This window comes from Magallana gigas, chromosome 1, assembly GCF_963853765.1.
Source record: "Magallana gigas chromosome 1, xbMagGiga1.1, whole genome shotgun sequence".
In the NCBI taxonomy this organism is placed as follows: domain Eukaryota; kingdom Metazoa; phylum Mollusca; class Bivalvia; order Ostreida; family Ostreidae; genus Magallana; species Magallana gigas.
In genome coordinates, this window is record NC_088853.1 from 57,668,824 (window position 1) to 57,689,511 (window position 20,688).

Genomic DNA, 20,688 nt, shown 5'->3' on the forward strand with positions numbered 1-20,688 from the left:
GTATATTTTTATCTCTCTTGCTTCCATGACCCAATACAGTAAAACTTGTCTAATCCGGCGGAGGGTGGTGCTGAAGAATTTTGCCGGATTAGGCAACATCCGGTTTGGAGGACATTGTTGCAAATTAATTTTAGTATTTGATGCAGTAGGTCTTAATCGTCTATTCTTGCAAAATTTTCTATTAATTTGAAGAATTTTAAATTAGACCTCCTTGATCGTGATGACGGTGCCAATTTCCATTTTAATATTTTATTTGAAAAAAAATAATTGCATTACAGAATACCTACAATGGTAATACTTTTTCAATCAAATCATCGTAATTGATATTTCTTAAACACCCGATTAACATGAGAAGTCCAACACGAGACAAGTGCATGCTTCAACAGAAATTCTTAAACAATCATTGACCATGACTGACAATTCAACAGGTGGCTGATTACGTATTGTTATACTTTCATGTTAAATACTGAAATCTGATTGGTTTAGACGCAGTTCATAATCCGTTCTATTACCCTCAGTGTTAGCAACGCACTTAGCAACGGGTAATATTAAAAAATGTTACATGCGCGAAAATTATGCGCGTATGGTTCGCCGTAGAATTCACGTTATTCCTATGTAAAAGCAGTTAAGTTTTCTTTAAAATTAAGACATTCAGTATAACAAAATAAATAATGCCTGTTTGGTAGGATAACAGTTGAAATTGACTCCCCTCGAAAACCATTGTCAACCTCCGCTTCGCGTCGGTTGACAATGGTTTTCTCGGGGTGTCAATTTCAACTGTTACCCTCCCAAACAGGCACTATTTATATAATGGCGAGAATCGTTTTGATGCAGGGCACAATAGATAAATATTTATGTTAACAAGAATTTAATAACAAATGGAGCATTTTGACAAAATAAAATAAAATTCTCTAAGTGCAACCACACAACAGGCATTTCAAGTGATATTGGCCATCTTACCCGCGGAATCCAGAATCCCGGCATTAAAAAAATTGGGTGAAGTATAATCTAAAAATTAATTTTGGCTCAAAAAATGCGTATTAATTTATTACAAGGCTTAATGGTATAAACTAAAATTAACAGTTAATTGTTTAAATCAATTGAAAGCACACCAGGGAAATTAATCGATAATTGAGCAGTGATCATCCTGCATAGTCTACAGTGATAGTGGCCAATCAATCAGTGGCCAGATTTCGGGAGATAACTCTCACTAACTACAAGAAGTCAGTACTTTTCATCGCGGCCAGTTTACAGAATAGACAAGATACGGAATGCACAACATTTTTTAAACATAAATGATATGAAAATGCCAAGGGACTTAATAATTTCGCTGCATTGGACATGCCAGAATGCACAACATCCAGATTTTGTATTTTGCTGTGAGGATCTAGCAAAATCACATATAGGGTACTGTGGAATCATTTAATTTCATGGGGGCCAATTTTCGTGGATTGTGGATTTTTTGCTTATTTGTGGGGATGTTATTTCGTGGATGTGTCAGTTTTCAGTTTGAGTAGGTAAACTAAATCTTTAATAATTAGTTTTCGTTGGGGATGTTAATTCGTGGGCAAGGGGTACCCACGAATACCACGAAAATTGAGCCACCACGAATTCTAATGATTCCACAGTATCTATATATCCAAATTAAATTATCTCTTCTGATTAGATTTAATCTCTGAGACTCTCTCTTCCTCTCTCTCTTCTCTCTTGAATTTCTTAGTGGCCACTAAATTTAGCGACCGTTAATGAAAGGATGAGATCTCATAACATGTTAGCAGTCCCTTTTTATTTGACAAATTATAGAACATCTCAAATGATTTTAATAATTTTGAAATGTAATTCATTAAAATTGACACTTCCTGTTAATGTGTCCACCATGCTTTGAATTGCTTTTTGTAGTGTTGTTATGTAACCCTCTGATTCTGATGAATAGAGTGGGTGGGCCTTACCAAAATAGATGATATATAAGGTGACATTGTTTATCAATAAAATATCATTTAGCAATCAAAATATACATATGGACGTTCGACAAACTTTCACAAATTTTAAAGAGGAGCTCTTCCTCATCATATTAATGAACTTATAGTTCATTTGTTAAATATTCAGAAGCAAAGGAGAAGATACAGGTAACTCTTAAAGTTCACTCAAAGTTCTTGATCACTCCAAGTGAGTCTAGGGTCCCGATAATTTTCCTTACAAAGAATTAGGTAAGTTGGTTTCAGTCATATTTTTCCCTGATTTAGAGTGATTTTTAAAAACATCACAAACAAGAGGCCCATGGGCCACATCGCTCACCTGAGGAACAATAGGTATGATAAAATCAGCTCAATGGAGTCATAATACAAACTATCTACACAATATACAATAATTCATGTAAATCCTGTATAAATAAAATCCATTTTCCCCTGGATATTCTTATGTTTATAATCATTAGTCCCTTTTCTAACAGGATGATTTTATAGTCATATCATGTGTTACGTATTGCAGTTCTCAACAAGATCCCTAACAATAGTTTATATATGGGATATAAACGTACAGTAAACTCTCAACCTTCTCGTGAGGCCAAAGAATTGTCCTGGGGCCAAAGTCTTAACAATTATAAAGAATCATCTGGCTGATTAGTTTCTGAGAAGATTTCTAAAGATTTACCCTATAAATTCCTTTGTTAAACTTTGACCCCCCCCCCCCCCATTGTGGCCCCACCCTACCCCTGGGGATCATTATTTTCACAACTTTGAATCTACACTACCTGAGGATGCTTTCACACAAGTTCCAGCTTTCCTGGCTGATTAGTTTCTGAGAAGAAGATTTTTAAAGATGACTCTGTTTATTCCTATGTAAAACATCGACCTCCTATTGTGGCCCAAACCTACCCCCAGGGGTCATGCTTTTCACAAATTTGAATCTACACTAACTGAGGATGCTTCCACACAAGTTTTAGCTTTCCTGGCTAATTAGTTTCTGAGAAGAAGATTTTTAAAGATTTACTGTATATAATCATATGTTTAACTTCAATCCCCCATTGTGGCCCCAACCTACCCCAGGATTCATGATTTTCACAACTTTGAATCTTCACTACCTGAGGATTCTTCCACACAAGTTCCAGCTTTGCCTTCGAATTAGTTACTGAGTAGAAGATTTTTAAAGATTTACTGTATATATTCCTATGTTAAACTTCGATCCCCCATTGTGGCCCAACCCTACCCCTGGGGGTCATGATTTTTACAACTTTGAATTTACACTACATAATGATGCATCCACACAAGTGTCAGCTTTCCTGGCTGATTAGTTTCTGAGAAGAAGATTTTTAAAGATTTACTTTTTATATTCATATGTTAAACTTCGACCCTCCATTGTGGCCCCACCCTATCCCCAGGGGTCATGATTTTCACATCTTTGAATCTACCGGTACACTACCTGAGGATGCTTCCACACAAGTTTCAGCTTTCCTGGCCGATTAGTTTCTGAGAAGAGGATTTCTAAAGATTTACTCTATATATTCATTTGTTAAACTTCGACCCCCATTGTGGCCCCATTCTCAGGTGAGCTAAAAAGGTTAAGTATACAATTCAATAAGTTGGTTTCTGGAAGAACAGATTTTGAAAATTTTCGTAATAAATATTGACAATTTTTTTACTTTTTAAAGCGCTAAGCATAGCTCAGCCCTTTATAGCGTTAGACTTCAACTTCCGGTGCATCGAATAACCGCCCCCTATAAGCAAAAGTATACATCATTTAAACTGGTTAGGGAACCAGTTTCAGGGGTTTATGCACATAACTGCACGGGCTATTGTGAATCTAATTTACGGGTTATTGTGAAATTAATGTACGGGGCTTACATACATCATTGCAGGGACTGTCATGCAGTGATGAGGAAATATAGTGCGTATACAGAAGCTGAAATGCTATATACATATATCTGTTATATACATACAGAAGCTGGGTTAGCGCTTTTCAGTACTCTCAGTACTTTGATTTAATCTTTAGCTTTTAAGATCTGTGTACAAACATAGAATTGTTAGCAAATCTCTGTATCTTGCTTATAATTCGAAGCAAACACTCAAAAATGGTTAGTAAATAGAAATTGTTAACAATTAAACACAAGAAACATGCACTACATGTATAACAAATAAAGAGCACAATTTATTTTTTCGAAATGAATCATATATATACATGTATATACCTACATATTTCCGTAAGCGATATCAAACTCTATTTAAACTGAATAAACTAGAGAAAATGCCGAGCATCTCAACAAAAACCTATTGCATTAATCTACCATTACGCAAAAAATAATGCCGAATTACCGATAGAATGAATTGTATTTCAGTACTCCTACATCAGATTTTGCTTAATTTGCGCAGGTAAACAGTTAACGTAACTGTTTGATTTACCGAAGTCTCTGTTTGATTTGATACGTAAAAATCACGAAATACAGACGACAGTTTCCAGGTTACAAAGCATAAATAATGAAAACGAAACGAAAATCAGAACAAGCTAACATCAACGTCATGTGTGAAAACTGTCAACGCATTGAAATATTTAGCCTCAATTTACTTCACAAAATCGGCACCAATATATTTTTCATGTTTCAAAAATTTCCCTTCATACGCGAACTGTTGCACAACAAGCAAATTCATCATAGTCAGATCGACCCTTTTTCGTATAATGTCATGGCTGCTTTAAACAAAGAACCTCGTTTTAGAAGTATGGAATACGAGTCTTGGTAAAATGGGTAAGCAAAACCGGGCCGTGGCAAAATAAAAGCCGGGGCAGATCGGCAATCGTCAATTCCAAATACGCATTATTTTGCAGCAATATTTACAGCAAATACAAATATACTGGTCCATCAAATATCCTGAAATTTTAATGAGATTGGCAGATTAATAACTGCTTATCTTTTGTTTTGCCCAGGCCAAGTCTTGTCTACCCATTTTACCGGATGCCGAATCCGAGGCTATTAAACTGATTGAAACACGCCTTACCTTTATTATTTTTTTCGTAATAACTCAGATTTGAAACAGATTTAGACCTTAATTTTTGCAATTTATATTTTCCTTCCCATAAGGATAATTTATGCTAAACTACGTTGAATTGGAATCAGTAGTTCTTAAGAAGAAGATTTTTAAAAATGCACCCCCCTTTTTCTACAGTTTCAAGGTTTTCTCCGCTTTGAATACAGATCGGACTTTTATTTCTGCAATTTATATTCGCCCTCCCATAAGGATGCTTTGTGCCAAATTTGGTTCAAATTGGATAAGCGGTTTTAGAGAAGAAGTTCAAAATGTAAAAAGTTTACAGACGGACAGACAGACGGACAGACGGACAGACGGACGGACGGACGGACGGACAGACGGACGACGGACAAAAAGTGATCAGAATAGCTCACTTGAGCTTTCAGCTCAGGTGAGCTAAAAATTGAAATTGACTGAATTTTAATGACTATCGAAGATAAGAACTTGCTATCAATTGTCGCCAATGTACTGCCTTCTGCAACTTTCGTAACAACACTAGGATCATCAGTATCATAAGTCACCTGCACCGAAAACTTTAACCAGCTCTAAAAACCTTAACCTCCTCCAGCATCTGAAACCTATGGCTCAGATTCAGCATCCAAGTCTGTCGGGTGCATCAGTATCATAAGACGCATCATCCATTCAAGTTTGGTGAAGTAAGGACAGTAATAACTAAGATATTATCACCAGAGGGCACCTGTATTAAAAACTTTAACCTGGCCAAAAACCTTAACCTCCTCTAGCATCTAAAATACAGGATTTAGATTCAGCATCCAAGTCTTTCAAGTCCACAAGTAGGTCCAGTTGCATCATCCATGCAAGTTTGGTGAAGATAGGACAAGTAATAACTTGGATACAGGACCTGCAACAAAAACTTTAACTTGGTCCGGATGCAGATGTTGGGGGTATAGCATAAGCTCCCCCTGACTTCGACTCAGTAAGCTAAAAATGTTATATAACATATATTACATGTCTTATCGGGCGACAATAATAGAATATTTGTCCCTCGGTGACAGGAAAGCCCTGTGGTGTTATGTTGCTCTCTGTCGACATAACACCCCAAGGCTTTCCTGTCACCTCGGGGCAAATATTCTGGTATGTTGCCCTTGAAGCCATGCAATATATGTATAATATTCACTATATTCACCATGACTGTGATAGAACAGAAGAAATTTTCAATCCATACATTCTCATAATTTGTCCATATTCAGGCCACACCCTAGGGCCTTAATGCCTGACCCAGGGGTCATAAATTTCACAATTTACTAGAATTTAGTAGAGGACTTTATATATAGACATCATAACCTTGGAATCATTATTGTTCGTGGGGGACCAATGTTCGTGGCTTTTGTGGGTAACCCTTGCCAATGAATTTACATCCACACGAACCTATACTGTAAATTCCTAATTAAACACAAGGAATTAATATCCGCGTAAAATCGCGAGAAGCCCGTCTCGCGAATTCTAAAATCTCGCTTTGAATTTTGGAACACATGTCAACTACATGAAAGTATCATAGAATTTCGGCATTCACGATTTTATGTTCTCGCAATTTGATAGAAAACCATTGAAGCGCGGAATTAAGTACTCGCGTAAAATAAGGAAATCAATCTACAGTACACAATCATTTGTTTAAAATTTGTTAAAATTATCTCGATTACAACGAAATTACGTCCCCCACGAACCATGAAGATGTTGGCAACCCACGAAATGATTCCACAGTATAGGGAGTAGAAATTAAAGAAGATTATTTATCAATAAGATTTACTATGTGTTTACAATATGGCCATATTGGCCCCTCCCTAGGACCTGAACCCTTGACCAAGTTTAGATTTTCTCTGTATATTCTTATACAAATATTCACCCCCCCCCCCCATTGTTGCCCCACCCTAACCCTGGGGATCATGATTTAAACAAACTTAAATCTACACTACATGAGGATGCTTCCACACAAGTTTCAGCTTTCCTGGCTGACTAGTTTCAGAGAAGATTTTTATTGATTTTCTCTACATATTCTTATGTAAAAATTAGACCCCAAATTGTGGCCTTTCCTAATCCTCAGAGATCATGATTAAAACAAACTTAAATCTACACTACCTGAGGATGCTTCCACACAAGTTCAGCTTTTCTTGCCACTGTTTTTGAGAAAGAAAATTTTTGAAAAATACCAACAAATTTAAAATGATTTTTAATTATCTCCCCTTGAAAACTTGAAACCCTTTTTAGCTCACCTCAACCGAAGGTTCAAGTGAGCTTTTCTGATCACCTGTTGTCTGTCGTCTGTCTGTCTGTCTGTCCGAACATCTGTAAACTTTTCACATTTTCGACTTCTTCTCAAAAACCACTGGGCCAAATTTAACCAAATTTTGTTACAAAGCATCCTTATGGGAAGGGGATTATAAATTGTTAAAATAAAGTGTACACCCCCGTTCAAAAGGGAGATAATTGCGAAACATTGAGTATAGGGTGCGTGTCTTTAAAAATCTTCTTCTCAAGAACCACTGCACCAGAAATGCCAATTTTTACACAAAAGCTTGTATATATAGTTAAGATTCTAAATTGTAAAAATCGTGACCCTCGGATTTAAACTGGGGCCTCAGGCGGGGTTCAAAGTTTAACATAGAAATACATAGGAAAATGTTTAAAAAATCTTCTTCTCAAGAACCACTGCACCAGATATGCCGATATTAACACAAAAGCTTGTATATATAGTGAAGATTCTAGATTGTAAAAATCGTGACCCCGGACCAAAATTGGGGCCCCAGGCGGGGTTCAAAGTTTAACATACAAATACATAGGAAAAATGTTTACATGACTTTTGTTCCATTTATTCAACTAAATTGTGCACCAAAAAACCCCAACTGTGTCTCCCTGATTACATGTATTGACAACTCATTGCATAATAAAAGGTTGTTTAAATAAGAAATGACGGATGAATACGAAAAGGTTTAAAAATTCACTAAATATTATTTTAGTTCATCGCTTACATTTTATTTGGATACCGCGCCCGATAAAAATGAAAATAAATATATAAAATTATTATTTATCGGGCACTGTCTCCAAGATAATTATAAGCGATAAATTTATCTTGTGATTTTGTTGCAAGATTGCAGCTAGTTTGGTTGAGCATTATAGATAAGGCAGATCAACGCACGTGGTGTGGATTTATTTGTAAACAACCATACCATAGATAATCTTGTTCTACACGGGAAATTAATTTAAAAACAAGTATGTTTTATTATAATTAGGGAAACACTGTTTATGTGTTACCCTCGTATACAAATGATGAACCGGTAAAATTTGTTACCTAACTCATACAGCGCGTGCAGGTGTCATAACAGTATTTTACTGACATGGCTGAGGCAAAATAATTCCCGAATTTTCCTTTGAATTCGGGGCGTTTCCGCACGCAACAGGAGCTGATTTTTTTATAAGATGAAAAACAATGTGTAAAAGGTGGGTTAAAGGCCCGGGCTTGATTTTCAAACACATGTGTAACTTGGAGGTAAACAAAGTCTCACGCCTTGCTGGATGCACGTGACTGTGTATTTTGCTAGAAAATTGTAAATGAAGCGTTGTTTAAATATATGTCAAGAGGATTTTTTCTAGAAGTTCGTTTTGAGTTTTTAATCTGTATCTAAAGTTGTGCAACTTTGGTAAGAATATATAGTAAAATTTAATACTGTAGTGACACCTGCACAGATCTCCACGGGCTCCCTGGTCGAGGACGGATGTGTCCCAGTGCACGGCGAGGGCTATTGTGAACTCTTGTTTATGAACCCATGTTTTATGTGTATTTGTATGTTGTCTGCTTGGCAAAAAATACTATAATATGTAAGAATTTAGTTACACAAAATATTTTCATTCTGATATTAATTGATATACGACTATTGGTACAGAAATTTAAATTAATGATACCTATCTTAAAGAAAATGTCACAGAAATTTAAATTAATGATACCTATCTTAAAGAAAATGTCACAGAAATTTAAATTAATGATACCTATCTTAAAGAAAATGTCAGCTCGAGGCCTTTGTAGGTGTTCCGGCCTTTGATATGTATAGTGAAGACTCTAAATTGTAGAAATCGTGACCCTCGGTTCAAAATTTAACATAGAACTACATAGGAAAAATGTTTAAAAATTTTCTTCTCAATAACTACTGCACCAAAAATGCAAATATTTACACAAAAGGTTGTATATATAGTGAAGATTCTAAATTGTATACAGTGGAGCCTCACTTATCCGGACACTTTTGTCCCCAGGTCAAATCGTCCGGATAGGTGAAGCGTCCGGATATCTGAATTGTGATATTTACCTTTAATATTTATGGAAACATAACTCATTAATTAATTATACAATTAAATATTTTATTTTGATAGCCATAAGCACTACAAAAAAGTTTAGATTTTTTTTTAAATTAACAAAACAAAATATTGTTAAAACATTATTTAAGGTATGTTTTTTCCACAGGAAACCAAGCACTACATTCTTCAAGGCAACACATGTACATGTACATAACAATCACTGTATTAAACCGATATTTTAATTACATTCGCATAACAAAGCAAAGAGTAGAAAGTCGGTGTTCCACTTTACACTGACAAATCTTTTTCTTCAAGCTAGCGGTGATCGCAACTCTCGCTCTCTTGGCCAGTTGTGTTGACATGTTTGAAGCTGCTCAACATTTGATGATATGTTGAATATATTCCCTTATTGATAATTGTCCAAGCTATTTTTTCATTGACAGAACTTACCCAAGCTAATTTTACGTATCCATCTTTCTATAGAGTTAATTGCACCCAAGCGATATTTACAAGTAGCGTGAACACTCATCCACGCCATGTTTGGCATAAATTATTATTACACTGTTCATTGAACACACGATATAAAATTAATGTCGATACCCTGAACATCCCAAGCGGTCTTAATAACTATCATAAACAGAACTCAAATTATCAAATATTTCATTTCAATTACGTTTTAAAATGAATAGGCGTACGACCGATCTAATCACACTACGATTAATAGAATTTTAATTCAATCAATAGATGGCTTTTTAAAACACAAATTAAACAATTTTCATGACATCTAATCAAACAATAACAGTTCATAAGTTAAATGGCGACAATTAAGCATGTCGCATCCATGGTTATCGTAATATCCTCGGGCGAGTACATAGCGTGACACAGGTGCCCCCGATTACCGGACGAAGGCATTGTTTAAAACCAACAACCAGTGTCAGATGTTTTTACACCAATTTGCACTTGTGCATAAAAAACTTTTGTGCCCCCGTTCACTTAAATGTGACCGTCCGGTTAAATGAGGTAAAATTTAAAGGAAAACTGTATTATGTGGTAAAATTTGACCGTCCGGATCCGGAACGCGGAATTCCGGATAAACGAGACAAATTATTGTGTAAAAATTCCGTTCCCAGTAAAAATCGACCGGAAAGTGAAGCGTCCGGATATCTGGCGTCCGGATATCTGAGGCCCCACTGTAAATCGTGACCCCCGGACAAAATGTGGGGCCCCAGGAGGGGTTTAAATTTTAACATATATAGGAAAATGTTTTAAAATCTTCTTCTCAAGAACTATAATGCAACAGTTTGGGATATTACTATGCATACATGTACATCCTTAAATAATGTAGATTCTAATTTTGTGTGACTCCCGGACAAATAATGGGGCACCAAGGGGGTTCAAAATTTAAACATTTTAAAAAATATAAAGGAAACGTTTAAAAATGTTCTTCTCCAGAACTACAATGTTACAGTTTGTGGAATTACTATGCATGCATCCCTGGCTTATGTAGATTCTTAATTGGTAAAATCATGACCCCCGGACCGATGCTGGGGCCCCAAGAGGAGGTCAAAGTTTTATTATAGAAATATAAAGGTAACATGTTAAAAAATCTTCTTCTCAAGAATTACAATGCTTAAATTTGTGAGATTACTAGCATACATAACACCTTGGATAATGTAGGTTTGATAGTTTTAAAATAGTGACCCCTGGACTAATACTGGGGACCCAAGCTTGATTAAAAGTTAAATGTAGAAGTATAAATGGAAAATGTTTTAAAATCTTCTTTTCAAGAACTACAATGCTTCAATTTGTCAGATAACTATGTAAGCATTCTCAAATAGTGTAGATTCGAAATTATAAAAGCCGTGACCCTCGATCTAATACTGGGCCCCAAGAGGTGTTCAAAGTTTAGCATAGAAATATAGAGGGAAAATGTTTAAAAATCTTTTTCTAGGGAACTATAATGCTTCAGCTTGTGAGATTACTATGCAAGCATCCTTAAATAATGTAGATTCCAAATAAATAAAACTTTAGCACTGGACTTATACTGGGGCCCCAAGATGGGTTCAAAGTTTAACCTTGAAAGATATATTGAAAATGTTTTTGAAAGTTTTTCTCGAGAACTATAATGCTACAATTTGTGAGATTACTATGCAAGTATCCTCAAATTGTGTAAACTCTAATGTAGTGGAACCAAAAGTTATCTTTCTTGATGTTGTTCTGTACAGTCTGAGAATTATTCCTCTTGATGTGGAACTCTTCTATGTTCATTTTTTCAGGCTTTGTACATGCGGTCCCGCCACAGTGCTACACATTTTCATTCCCCATAAAGGGTTCAATGTTTAAAAATAGAAAAAAGCATATGCTACGAAATAGAATGTCATAAGGAACTGCTGTTCAGGTGAGCGATGTGGCCCATGGGCCTCTTGTTTAACTAAGGATGCATTGTGCTAAGTTTGGTTGAAAAAGGGTTCTGGAAAAGAAGTGGAAAATGTATTAAGTTTAAGAACAGACAGCTGGACGCCAGACAAAAAGTGATTACAAAAGCTCACTTGAGCTTTTAGCTCAGGTGAGCTAAAAATACATGTTTCCGTCATAAATCAAAATGATATTACCAGTAGAACAAAACCTGATTTTTTTTACTTATGCTGAAAGATTTCTGAATATTATTCATATTAGACTTATAATGTCATAATTGTGTACTTAATAATGATATAATTCATTGTAATATTATCAATAGTCCACTCTGTTCATGGTGGTAAGCTCGAAGACTTATCATTTTTTCAGTTACTTCAAATATAAAGAGGCCAGATATGTTCTGCTTAATGAAATTTTCAATATTGTAAATATATAAATATTGTTAATACTCATCTCTTTCTTTGGGACGACAACGCAATTAGTGTCCGCGAAAAAAAAAATTTATTTTCCTAAGTTTATCATTATATCAAAGACTCAAAAAGATTTAGTTGATGTTTGTACACCATTGAAAATTTATATATTATAACTGCCATATAATCTGTTGGCTTACATGCTGTGTATACATTATTTGTACTCTATTATATTCTTGTATTGGGAGAGGGCGATCCAAGTTAAGTTTTTTAACTTACGCCCAATTCCAGTTAGTGTTAAATCTAAAGCAAACTAGCTTTGCGCTCCGCCATGCCCCATTTTATCGGCGCCATGCCCTTTTAATGATAAATAAGTGATGCCCTTTTTATTGAAAGTAAATTTAATTCAAAAACACCATTGCCTTAGCCTCCGTTTTGATTGCAAAGTTAACCCAAACTTGCTGGACTTCACGCACGAGTGACCTGAGACAATAGACGATACAGGTAAACTGGAGAGGCCCAAGCTGAGGGGGTATACACAGCTGCCCTATATTATGGGTGATTTGACACCTAATTACTGGTACAATAATTTGATAAATAACAACTGAACTATCTCCTTAAAATTAGTATGATAATTGTACAAGCTATCTTATCATTGACTGAATCATTGAGACATCATAAGGTTATCTATATTAAATAGAATTGACACAAAAGAATATATTTTATGGAGATAATTTGAAATTTTAACACTAGGCACCTAAAACCATGTTTTGACTAATGAAATATTTTAATAAAAATCTAGATGTGAAGTTTTTGTTTTCATTTTAAGCTTTTAAACAATCGTCAGATTAACCAGAATTTTCTTTGTTTCCAAAAAAAACGCAAGTCTATTAATTCTTCTTGAGAATGCAGAAACTTAATTCATAACTAGAGGAACTGTGAGCAAGCTCAAAATTGATACCCCCCGCTAAGAAAAATATCATAACTCGTGTATTTTTGCTATTATAGAAAATATTGGATGAATCTATTTTACTGTCCATTTTCTATAAATAACAACTGCTCTATTTTTAAAACTGTTAATATGAGTAAACAAACCAATTTCTATCCTTTAATTCTTTTTTATTTTAAGTTAACTGTAAATGCATGAGGACATTTGCATCCTTACGTTTAACAGCAATGACTCGAATTAAATGAAATACGCATCTCAAGCAGCCATTTAATATTTAAACATTTTGAATTATTGGTGTACTGAGCCCGATTTTTTCCCAAAAAATTTTCAACACATTTATTTTCCAGAAAAAAATTTCATCCGGCCAGGCCGTTTTCGGAGAGACGGGGATGAGAATCTAAAAATAATTTTATGTGGCCTGGGAGTCAAGCAAGTTTTGTGTCAAATTTTAGCTTCTAATATATCCATTTATACAACACATGACACAGATAGGAATTAAGCATTTTTGAAACAATGACCTTGAACTTGCTCAATTGACCTTGGGTCAAGGTCATGATACACCTTCAGGTAATCAGCAATCTTTGTGTGAATTAAGAACTTCAATATTTGTCCATAAGAAAGATATGGACCGGAGAAACTTTCTGCCAGTGACCTTGACCTTATCCGAATGACCTTATGTCAAGGTCATGACAAACTCTTTGGTCATAAGCAATCTTTGTGTGAAGAAAGAAATTCCAATGTTTCTCCCTAAGAAAGATATGGACTGGACACAAATTTTGCACTTTTTCTGCCAGTGACCTTGACCCTGCCCAAGTGACCTTGGGTCAAGGTCATGACACACCCTTAGGTCATAAGCAATATTTGTGTGAAGTAAGAACTTCCAATGTTTCTCCTTAAGAAAGATATGGACAGGACACAAATTTTGCATTTTTTCTACCAGTGACCTTGACCTTGCCTAAATGACCTTGGGTCAAGGTCATGACACACTCTTAGGTGATAAGCAATCTTTGTGTGAAGTAAGAACTTCCAATGTTTTTCCATAAGAAAGATATTGACCGGACATGATTGCACAGACGGACGGACAGACGGACAAGGTGATTCCTATATCCCCCCCCCCCCCAAACATCGTTTGAGGGGGGTATAATAAAAGATTGTTATGCAGATTTTAATGCAAATTGATTTTTAAAAAGCTTAAAACAACAATATCAATATCCAAATTTCTGTGGTAAAAATTAAGGGTTTGATAACTTTGCCATCAGGGGCTCGTAACATAAAGCATACTAAGATTTTGACTTAAGGAAGGAGTCTTTTCTGGTTTTCGACTTGTCAAACGTAAATTTGATTAATTGTTCATTAAATCAAGATGAAAGGAAATTAAAATAGTATATTTTTCTTTCTTTTTTACTATCATACAACTTGGCATAGAAAAATGTAATCAATGTTTAGAGTGGAACAAGGACTATATTTTTGGCGTAGGAAAATATCACATGTTGCGCAATTCAGAATTGCTGCAGATTATATATATATAATGAGTCTGTTTTAGCATTTTAAAAACAATAACAATAATGTTGGATTTTTTTTACTAATGTGAACTAATAATATGATACTTGGGTTTCAGAATATGTTTTTAAAATATGATTTGCCTATCAAATAACATTTTTATAAGCTTTTTAATGCGCCCATTCTATACATTGATTTTTGTGAAAAAATCACTAAAATCAGTTTTTCTCTCTTATGAAACGGTCAATATATTAGCTTTTCTGTCAATTTATATCTTTATATAAAGTCTTCATAATACATAGAAATTAGAAATATTTTATTATTGGAAGCATAAAAAAAAATAATCAAAATTTCTTCAAAATTTAAGAAAATTAGAGGAAATGCGGGCTATGCAATATCAATTTTAGTATAAATATTTATTCCAATTTAGTAGTATAAGCTGATAGACACTCTCATGGTCTATGATTTCATTGAAGATTTGAATCTTCAAATCTTAAACAAATGTCTACAGAACTTTAAAGAGCTACACTTATTTTTATCACTCTTTACGTTGAGGAAAAAGGTAGTGACCTTGACCCGACCTTTATCCAAAAACAAAAAGGTCAAATTTAATTAAACTGATAGAATCATTAAGTAATATGATCCGTTTGACTGTGTCAAAATTTCATGCATTTCTTATTATAAGAAGTATGTTTGATAATAAAAAGACTCCTTCCTTAAGTAGGGTCATAAGTAGGACTAAGGCGGAATCTAAGGACCTACATAAGTCCTACTTAAGTATGTCTTATACTGTAACATACAGCAAACTTAGCAATGTCCTAGCTAAGTCATGCTTACTTCAAAAAGTAAAAACATATATGATAAGGGCCTAAAAATAGTCCCCTAAAATGAACATCATCATTTTACTATCATCCTTTGTTTCCTTAGTACAGATATGTATGTGATGTGTTTACATAATATTCATTTTGGTTCAAGTGCCCACAATTTAGAAATATGACATTGTAAAGACAATCTTTTCCCGCCATTTTTGCATTTTTAGTGTAAAACAGCTCGTTTTCAAGCAGTTTTTCTTTCCGAAAACATAGAGCGCATTCTTGAACAAATAAAATATTTTAATCAGAGATGAATCTAGTCAAGACTAAAAAGTGACGAAAAAATTTTCCTTGTTCAAGCATGCGCTCTTTATTTCCCATTCGTAAATAGATAAGAAAAATGTCAATTTTCAGCTGATTTTGATTGAATTATAGAAATGGCTTCACTTCTGACATCATATACTGCCAGTGAGTGCAAATAAATCATATAAATAGATGAAAAATATATTTCATATCAACTCTTCTAAAAAAATTAGTTAAAATTTTATTGTACCCGAAACACTCAAAAATGTCCCCCTCATCCAAGCATTCCCCCGGATGTGATGGATGAGGGGCATTCTTGGAAGACAGCCTGAGGCTGAGGAGTATCAAGTAGCATTATTTCCTGGCTATTATGCTCGGGATCGCCCTTCAAAAAAAGCTAAAAACCTACCTGGAAGTGACGTCACATACCGTATAAATAGTGCTTCCATTGTGATAAACACTCATAATTTTAAAGCAGATTTATTGTCAAATATGTATTTTTATTTGAGGTGGGATAAACAATTCTCAAAACCCATACAGGGAGGGAACCTTGATACTCCTCAGCCTCAGGCTGTCTTCCAAGAATGCCCCTCATCCATCACATCTGGGGGAATGCTTGGATGAGGGGGACATTCTTTTCATCCAGCCTTCGGCATATCGGAGTATCAAGTAGCATCTTCAAAGTATTTGACAATAAATAAAAATCCTTCCAAGTAGAGAAGATTCTCAATCAATGATTTAAATAAACATAGACCATTTTAATAAATCAACCTTGGTTTCATCATGTGGAAACACAAAATTGCTTTATCATCTTAGCCACAAAACACATCAAATGTACCCATTATTTTCCCCACCAATTTCTATAATAATTGTCCATATTGTGGCTGCATGATTAATGTTTTCTCAGAAAATAATGTTTTAAAACCATTCTGCCTCATTTCTCTGTGATATACCGTAATAAAATACATTGTTGTAAAATCCAAACTATCTAATTTTCTGTCTGTAAGATGTTAATAGAAAGAAGAATGAATTGCATTCATTGAAATGTCAGATTTTACTGTCTGATATATAGGGTACATTATAATAAACATATAGTACAGCTATAATGTAATTAAATGTATGATCTTCTAGCTTCCAATGTAATGTAGAAAACAAATGGTTTCTTCCTTGAATATAAAGTACCAGTATTATATTCATGCATGATTAAGTTTTGCAACATAACTAAGGTACAATGACCCTCTGATCAGAAAAATATTTACTCTTCATTAATTACTTATATGTCAATCATTCTTTTATAAACTAAAATCATATTTATATATACATGTATGTCCTATTTTGTCTAGCTCATATAGCTATATATTAGGATCATTTAAGTTTTCTTTGAAACTTAGATATTATCAGTAAAAGCAATAGTATTCACTTGTGTACAGAAGGATGTCAGGTATAATCTTGTCTGATGTCTTTGAACATCAACGTTCCTTCCTTTGAAAATTCTTAAATCAATATCTTTGACTTTCCTAGTATGTGGTATTTATACAAAAATCAAAATGCTAATCTTTCATAACACATCCATTTTGATATATTAATACACTGTACAACCAAACTCTGCATGAATTAATTAGTTTTAAGAAAACTAATTTCAAAACTTGCAATCTTTTCTAAATTTGATAATTATATCTTCAATATGAAATAGGTTAATATAAATGACCTATGTTAAGATTTTAACCTCTAGCTAGGTACTGTTTTCTCTTAAAGAATATGGAATTCATATTTCATTTTCCATAAATCTAATATATGTATCATTATAAACACTCTATTATTTACATATACATGTATATTCATGGAGTATATATAACTTTTTAATATAAAGTGGGAACATTGTATGACATTAATTTTTTGTGTATTAACAATTTATGACAAGACATGAAGTCTAATATTAAGTTCTTTGTAATGTCATTTTTTGGTCATCAATATATCTATATTCATGTAATCACAATAAGACCAACAATTGGGAACTGTAAACAGGACTATTTTTGCCCCATGTTATTTTCTTAGATTGTAAACATTTTTGTCCCAATTAAAACTTGCCCAGACAAAGCTTTGTTTATAGAGAGATAATGTAGGGCATTGTAATTTGCCTAGTCTTCATTAATACACCCACTGGCAAAGAGACAAAAAATAAAACAGGAACAAAAGTGTTCCCTGTAATCATTCTTGGAATTTATGAATGATCAGATATGTTATATCTATGGTAACATTATTTACATATATGCCAGCAGCTAAATATGAGTAAACATTTCTTCAATAGTAAATATTGTACTATAATATCTTTGTCCTTTGATCGAGTGATATGATTAAACACAATCACTATCTTGAAATAACTTATTATAATCAAATTGCATATTAAATGAAGTGAGCGAAAGTATAAATCCTGTTAGTTCATATATTCAATCAATATGACACAATTAGAAAATACAGAAAAAGAACTTTCTCAATCTTTTGCAAAAGAAATTCAATCATCTTTAATATTTAAAAGTTTTTCCCATCATTTTAATTTTCTGTTGCAGCTACTACATAGCCTTGTGTTCACACAATGTCTTAACACATATAATTATCTGTAAAGTTAATATTTTCTAATCTATTCTGATTCAAATTCTGAATAATATGTACCAGAAACGTTCTAAAATCTGTTTTAAATTTGTAGTATCATATATACTAAACACCATTAGCAATTTTAGTAAATACATGCAACATTTGTCTTTTCATGAAGACTTCAGTTCTGATGATAAGTTCTGAAGAGATAATCATCGATCACATATACTGGAAACCATTCCAATGCATCAACTAATACATATATGGTAAGTATATAATAAATGTATGAAAATCAGTTTGTTCTTTTTTTTTTTTTTTTTTTTTTTTTTTTTTTTTTATTTTACTCTCAAGAAACATAATAAATAAATTCAATACAGTTTTTTAAATATTCTTTCACGCATGCTCACTCTCTCACACTCAATCTAATTGGTAGAGGCTGCTTAAATTGAAAAAATACCAAAAGAATTAAACCAAAAAAAAAAAAAAAAACAAACAAAAAACAAAAAACAAAAGAAAAACAAAAACAGAAAAATCATATGGTAAATATAAAGAGTAAGAATATTAGAACGGATGAAAGCACATAAATTGGTAATTAATGAACAAAGTGTTAGATAAGCCAAATAACATGACTAAGATTGAATCATAGTGTCAAAGATAGAATACCAGGGTTGCCAGGTATTGACAAATTTTTGCATTTCAAAATTTTTACAAGCTATATATTTTTCAACCTTGTATTTGTTAAATAAATAAGATAAAAGTCCAGAAAGGCATGGCAGTTTGCCTTTTTTTAAACAAGTAAACAAATATTGTTTCGAACATAGAATAATTAAATTAATAACTTTGTTGTTTTTAGACATTGGAAGTTCACCAAACAAAATATTAACTACATTAAAACCAAGTCTTAAGGAAGTTGCATGGTAAATATGCAAGCTTAGGTTGCTCCATATTGTGGATACTTTTTCACAGTTTATGAAGACATGCTGAATTGTCTCAACTTCATGTTTACAAAATGAGCAACAGTCAGAGGACACCACCTTAATTTTTTTTAAGTAATGATTCACAGGTAGAATTCTATGAAGTAATCTAAATTGTAACCATTGTAGCTGAGTGTCTTTGGTTGTTTTAAAGCATACATTAAAAGCATCATTAACACATATTTTGGCTCCATATTGAACTAACTCCGATTCCCACTTGGATATGGAAGTAGGAATTACATTACAAGAGTTTAATTGTCTATACACTACATTAGTACATTTATTATACAACAACAAAGATTTATAATATATTGGAATGTATGGAGTAATAAACCTTTGGTATGAATTTTTTGTAAGAAAAGATTTAAGATATCTTGATATGGCACTTACTACACTGTTATACTGCATAATGCAGACATTTATATTGAATCTATGTTGAAAAATATCATGTGGTAAAAGATTTCCATCCACATCAAGAAAATCACTGATTATTTTGACACCCTTTTCATACCAGCTTTTTATAAATAGTGTTTTCATACCCACTTTAATGTTTGTGTTATACCAAACAGGAATACTAGGGAGGTTTTCTTTGACGAAACTCCCATTAAAAGATTTTATAACACAGAGAAAAGAATTGAAAACATCTTGCCAAAAAACATTATTTTTTGGAATTACACATTCTGATATGAATGCATCACCAAAATCAAGTAATTTGTTAACAATTTGTACACCATTAATAGCTTCAAAAATATCTATCCATGACTTTTTACCTTTAATCAATCTTTTCAACCATGAGCATTTCAATGACATAATAAATTTGTTCATTTCTAACATTTTTAACCCTCCTTGTTGATAGTCTTGAGTTATAACTGAACGCTTTATTTTGTCACACTTTGCATTCCAAACAAATTCAAAAATGTCTTTATTGAGAGATAAAATTGTCTCCCTTCTGGGTGTCGGCAATGATATAAATAAGTGGTTGATTTTTGGAATGATTAAGGACTTTACTACAGTCACACGACCAATTGGAGTTAGAATTCTTCTATTCCAATGTTGTATCATACTTTTTATTTTAGGAATCTGCAAAGAGTAGTTTAGGTCAGTAATTTGTTCTAAATCAACAGAAAAACAGATACCCAATAAGTTAAATGTTGTTGAACCCCAATCAAGTTTCCATCTAGAGTGATGAAACACCTGATTTGAAAATTTTTTTGATCCTATCCAAATTATTTTTGTTTTAGAGCTATTTACTTTCAACCCAGATAGTTTTGAAAAAAATTCTAAAGTATCAAAAGCTGTAAATAGTGAATTTGGTGAGCCATCAAGAATTAAAGATGTATCATCAGCATATTGACTTATTTTATGTTCCTTACCATGTATCAGAATGCCCTTAATATCATTATTTTCCTTTAT

At 33.4% G+C, this 20,688-nt stretch overlaps 1 protein-coding gene across 2 annotated transcripts in view; it reads right to left on the reverse strand.

The window, feature by feature from the left end:
* Positions 1-20,688, reverse strand: part of LOC136272892 (uncharacterized) — an 80,974-nt gene that overhangs the window by 23,010 nt on the left and 37,276 nt on the right. The gene's annotated exons all lie outside the window — the stretch shown is intronic.